The sequence below is a fragment of the Marmota flaviventris genome, chromosome 6 (genome assembly GCF_047511675.1).
Source record: "Marmota flaviventris isolate mMarFla1 chromosome 6, mMarFla1.hap1, whole genome shotgun sequence".
NCBI classification, from domain to species: domain Eukaryota; kingdom Metazoa; phylum Chordata; class Mammalia; order Rodentia; family Sciuridae; genus Marmota; species Marmota flaviventris.
Genome location: NC_092503.1, coordinates 77,292,592 through 77,298,591, shown reverse-complemented (window position 1 = coordinate 77,298,591; position 6,000 = coordinate 77,292,592). Strand labels below are relative to the sequence as shown.

At 37.7% G+C, this 6,000-nt stretch overlaps 1 protein-coding gene across 4 annotated transcripts in view; it reads left to right on the top strand.

The window, feature by feature from the left end:
* The first annotated feature begins 1,041 nt into the window (after positions 1–1,041).
* The window catches only part of Dop1a (DOP1 leucine zipper like protein A), a 106,810-nt gene continuing 101,851 nt past the window's right edge, over positions 1,042–6,000 (top strand). For all 4 annotated transcript variants that reach the window (XM_071613236.1, XM_071613234.1, XM_071613233.1 and 1 more), the window contains exon 1: positions 1,042–1,122. The gene's annotated coding sequence lies outside the window, so the exon portion shown is untranslated. The remainder of the gene's footprint in view (positions 1,123–6,000) is intronic.

The window sequence follows — 6,000 nt, the reverse complement described above, 5'->3', positions numbered from 1 at the left end:
CAGCATACTATAGGGACACAGCCACATCAATGTTTATAGCAACACAATTCACAATAGCTAAACTATGGAACCAACCTAGAGGCCCTTCAATAGATGAATGGATAAAGAAACTGGTGTATATACACAATGCAATATTATTCAGCATTAAAAGAGGATAAAATCATGGTATTTGCAGGTAAATGGATGGAATTGGAAAATATAATGCTAAGTGAAGTTTGCCAATCCCAAAAAACCAAATGCCCAATGTTTTCTCTGATTTAAGGGTGGGGAGGACATAGGAAGATTAGATGAACTAAAGATAGGGCAAAGGAAGGGGAGGGATAGGGAAGGGGCATGGGGGTAGGAAAGATGGTGCAATGAGATAGACATCATTACACTAAGTGCATGTATGAAGACACGAATGGTGTGACTACGTGTGTACAACGAGAGATATGAAAAATTTTGCTCTGCATGTGTAATATGAGTTATAATGCAATTTGCTGTCATATATAACAAATTAAAATTTAAAAAGAGATCGTTATATTTTATTTAAAGAGTCACACATTTGTAAAAACTTTCTTTTGTTCTCTCCCCTATAGTCTGGGCAAAACGGTGAAATCCGCCTTGACATATTTTGACATGATTGAAAGGGCTTTATACTCCGTGCCCAATGACATCAATATTTGTCTCTTAACTTCACACTGGCCCTCTCGGGACCTTAAGTTATTCATATAAAATATTCATAATTCTTTAAATTATTAAAGAACAAAAATTGTACATCTACTTAAATAATTATTTAAATAATAATTAAAATCTGTTTTCGATTCCTACAAGCCATTCAAATTCTCCATCAAATTGGAACTTTTCCAGGCGATTTAAAAATGCCTGCTAAACCCCTTTCCTGGTCCACTCCCCGTGACCGCTTCTCATTAATATACACTGGAGGGCGCTGTAGCACCAACTAGCGTCAGCTGGCACGGATTGATCGGGGGCGGGATCAAGGGCCGTCAACGTCAACGCCGGCGTGGGCGCGCGCAGTGCACACTGGGAGCTGTCACTAGGCCCTTCGGCTCTGGGCCTTCGTGTCGCTGTCGCGGTTGCCAGGAGAGCGGCGCCGGCGGGGAGCGGCCGAACCCACGGCAGGTAACAGCGTCCCCGCCCCCAGCGCGGTCGCGAGGCTGGCTAGCTGCCTGTCCCGAGCAGCCTCCTCGGCCCAGCTCGTTCTGGAGCCACAGGGATGCCCCGCTGTGTCTGACTGCTGTGGCGTCGCGGGTGTAGCCGCGGTCCCGCTTGGAGCCGCGACGCCGCCAGCCGCCCTCTGGTTTCCGGGGATTCGCGAGCTGCGCAGGGACCCAAGGGCTAGGGCCAGATGGAGGCATGAGGGTGGTCCAGGGCAGGGGTGACTGGAGGCGGGGCCGGGGCTTCGGGTGACCTGATCCAAGCCTTGGCGCTGGGGTCAAGCAGTGCGCAAGGCTGGGGAAGAGGTCCCACCTGTGCTGTAAAGGCGCGCAGAGTAGCCTCTTTGTTGGTGGAGTCGAGGTATCGTGTCGTCTGCTTAGTCTGGTGGGTTCTTTTTGAGTAGGGAGGGTGAATGTCAGTTATGGTCAATGGTCCCACGTAAGGGGTTAGAAAGGAGTACAGAAGTTTATGAAGAGGAAGCCGGAATAGTCATACGGAAGTTGTTAACAATTATTCACCTTTGATTTCCAAACTCTTTTGAAGTTGCAACATAACAATAGTTACTTGTTCCTTTTCCTCCATTCTTCTACCCTGAGGGGGCCCGAACAAGTGTTCTCGTTTGTTTTCTCTCTCTCTCTCTCTCTCTCTCTCTCTCTCTCTCTCTCAAGCTAAGTGAGTAGTGTTTTGATTAATCTTACATTATCTTAGAGTTCTATGGAGTTAAAGAAAGATAAAGATTGAAAAAGCCTGATTTAGAGACTGTAGTTAAAACAATGAAAAACATTTTGGTTTACAACAAAATATAGAAAACATAGGCCTTGAACTACTGAGGAAAGAAATTTGTTTTGATGTTGTTGGCTTTTGATAATGCAGACATAAATTCTTATATTTTAATTTTATTTGTAAATATTAATATAGCCTTCTATGAATAACATGTCAGCATTTTATGTACTAAGTCACTGCTTCATGGCCAACACAAAAGTTTTGTCAAATACAACCACAGGTAGTCCAAGTGCCTTATTTTAGTGATTGCTTTCAGACAAGCCTAATCACTCCTCGGAATTGCTAAGCATTAATTAATCCCCAGGCAGACTTCATTATTAGGGACCCAATTTTTAAAAATATTTTTAAAGTTTATTTTTATTTGTTGATGGACCTTTATTTTGTTTTATGTGGTGCTGAGAATCAAACCCAGTGCCTCACATTCTAGGCAAGCACTCTTCCACTGAGCTCTAATCCCAACCCAGGGACCCAATCTTTTGAAGAAAGAATTAAAAACACCTTGGTTAATACACAAATCAGAAAACATGATGATAAAATATAAGATGTAAATTTAATGCTATCAATTAACATTGACTGTGCAGTCAAAGGAGTCCCATTTTGTAGTTGAAGTGGAAAGATCTCTGGTCTGAAGATAAAGAGATGAGCTTCAAGTTCTTCATTATACTGTCAACCAGGTGTGATTTCCCTAGGCCTTAGTTTTTGTGGGTTTGTTGGTTGGTTTTGTTTCTTGGTTGGTTGGTTTGTTTGTTTGTTTTAGGTGAGGGTGGGAAGTGCTAGGATGGAGCCCAGGAATTCATGCTTTTTATCACTATAATCCATTGTAGACATTCTTTTTTTTTCTTTGTTTGACTGTGTGTGTGTGTGTGTGTGTGTGTGTGTTTTGCATGTGCTAGGAATCAAATCCATGGCCATGCACATGCTAGGCTTCAGTTTTTTATATTAAAGGGAATTTGGAAAGACCAGGATTTTCCAAACTGATGTTTCCCCTGAACACGATACAAAGCAATTACTAGGCTTCTTTCTCCTGAAGAATTTTCCATAACAAATGATTTGGGAACTTACTGGATTAAATTTAATTTCGATTTGCTTATAAAGGCAGACTCCTAAAAACTTTTACTGCTATACTTACATGTATATAATCTCCAGGAGAAGGTTATAGCATTTCCTAAATTTACCTTGGCAGAAAGCCTGTTTTCTCATGACTGACATGTTAACATCTCTTAAAATATAATTACATAGAAAACCAATTTGAAAATCATTATACTTGAACTGTATCCACTATCAATTGTAAAATTCCATGCATTATGCCTTTTTGTTGTCAATTTAAGCTTTGTAGAGCATAAAGATCTAGTTACAACTCATTGCTATAACAAAATCATTATATTTTCCATGGTAAAATATTAAGTATGCACACATGTCTCTTGTGAGTCTTAATGCTTTATTTTATGGCAAAAGAGTATCTTCTTTTTTGGTCTATTGATGCTTTTCTTTAACTGTAATTCACTTTCTGAATTTCATTTTTATAGTTTTATTGATTTTATTCAGATTGGCATTTTAAGGTGCCAACAAGTAGACTTGTTGATAATGACGATAGTGACATTACTTTTATCATGATGATTTCTCTTTCTAGCTATGAATTCTTAAAACTTAGTATTTAATACCTACATAATTTCAAGAGTTTAGGCCATCAAAGAAAGGTTAAAACAAATTGTGAGTCAGTTATTCCTTTCTTTCTTTTTTTTTTTTTTTTGTGGTGCTGGGGATTGAACCCACGGCTTTGTGCATGTGAGGCAAGCACTCTAACTTCCGAGCTATATCCCTAGCCCCATGAGTCAGTTATTTCTAAATTGCATATAAACAGTATACAAGTGTTGAATACAATCTTAAATTATTTTTCTAAACTATATTAGGTATCATTAGTATATGACCCATGTAGATACTCTGTCTATTCTTTGTTAACTTTATTATGGGTTAGTGCTATCAACGTATAGATTTGTTTGAGGGGAGGGGTGGGAATAACATTTAATTTTAATAGATAAGTCTTAAATCCAGTAAGTTCTCTCCTTGAAATAAAACTAATATGTAGAACTATAAGACTAATATTTTTCTATTGTAAAGCTAATTGCTAATAGCTTTAATTGAGAATTGTTATATGAAAATAAATGCTTTTGATTCAAAGTTGTGATTTCCCTTTTCTCTTTATTGCATTTGTCTCCTCCTTCCCAAGCTCTCTAAGCCTGAAACCTCAGTGACATTTCATTGTTTATATCAAAGATAGTATCAAATTTATTGAGGAAAAACTTACATACAATAGTATGCACCCATTTTATGGTACATTTCAATCTATGAGCATGTAGCCAGGATTTGGAATGTGCCAACAATCATGCCTATACTGTTATATTTTGCTTTCTTAAAATTCTTACCATATCTAAATTATAGCTGTCTTTCAAGTCCTAGCTAAAAATGCCACCTTTTCTGTGGATATATTAATTACCTTATTTTGAAATAATTTCCTCCTCTTCTGACTTTCTTATATATATTTTAAGTATTCTACTCTGTCCTTCACAATAGCTAAACCAATGACATACATTTAGAAAGAACTTGTTATCCAAAAGAATAATTATTTCTGAAGCTTAAGTCATTGTTATATCATCTTCCAGATTTTAATCATATTTGCATACTTCATATATACCATTTCCTTACATCAATGTGATTATGAAAATTATCTTTAAAAGAAACTTGAAATAACTATGAATTAAAAGCAGGTAGCATTTGCCATAAACAGAAGGTTAGATACAGTTGGTAAAAATAATGAAAACAAAACATTGTTAGTTTCTAGCTAGAAACCATTGCTCTCTAAAGGCTCTAAGCCTGAGACTCTGTTCATTGTTTAAAAGGGAATCTAGCCAGAATTTCAATGGTGTTGATAATATCCTAGCACCAAACTTGCGACTTTCTTCTTAATTCAGTTAGAGGAATTGAACAAGAATGAAGAGGGAGTAACTTTCTCACTTGAATATCACTTAGCACAGTCCTCTTATTCCATGGAATCATCTTCCGTCTTTTTGGTGGCCCAAAGTTTGAGATAATGAGGTTTTGAAAATTCCTTGGAATTCTACCTGTGCAATCCAGAATCCAGAAATAAAGTGTTATTGTAAATTTAAAAGTGTACTATAGTGGCTCAGGAAGCTGAGGCAGGAGGAGTTGCCAGCTTCAGCAAAAGCAAGGCACTAAGCAACTCAGTGAGACCTTGTCTCTAAAAAAATACAAAGGGAGAGAAAAGGGAAATTGCATGGTAATGGAGGGAGACCCTCATTGTTACACAAAATTACATATAAGAGGTTGTGAGGGGAATGGGAAAAAAACAAGGAGAGAAATGAATTAACAGTAGATGGGGTAGAGAGAGAAGATGGGAGGGGAGGGGAGGGGGATAGTAGAGGATAGGAAAGGTAGCAGAATACAACAGTTACTAATATGGCATTATGTAAAAATGTGGACGTGTAACCGATGTGATTCTGCAATCTGTATTTGGGGTAAAAATGGGAGTTCATAACCCACTTGAATCTAATGTATGAAATATGATATGTTAAGAGCTTTGTAATGTTTTGAACAACCAATAAAAAAAAAAAAAAAAAAAAAAAAGGACAATACTGGCAACTTTCCAGAAACCTGGAGGCCATGGCTCATCTGCAAATCATGTACATATATTTGCATGAATTTTATTTTGATTAGTAGCCTCAGCCCAAAATGGTACTTAGGATGAATGAAGCATTTTACATATATGAATAAATTAGAACAATTTAGTAGTCTTAAAAAAAAAAATAGGGCTGGGGATGTGGTTCAGCGGTCAAGTGCCCCTGAGTTCAATCCCTGGTACCCCAAAAAAGTATTATAATTAACTTATTATTAAAATACAGTACAAAGTTGAAAACTTAATATTGAATCAGAAGTGTTTACTCTTTCAAAATTGTCCTTAATGCTGGGTGTGGTGGTGCACGCTTGTAATTCCAGAGGCTCAGGAGACTGAGACAGGAGGATCATGAGTTCAAAGTCAGTCTC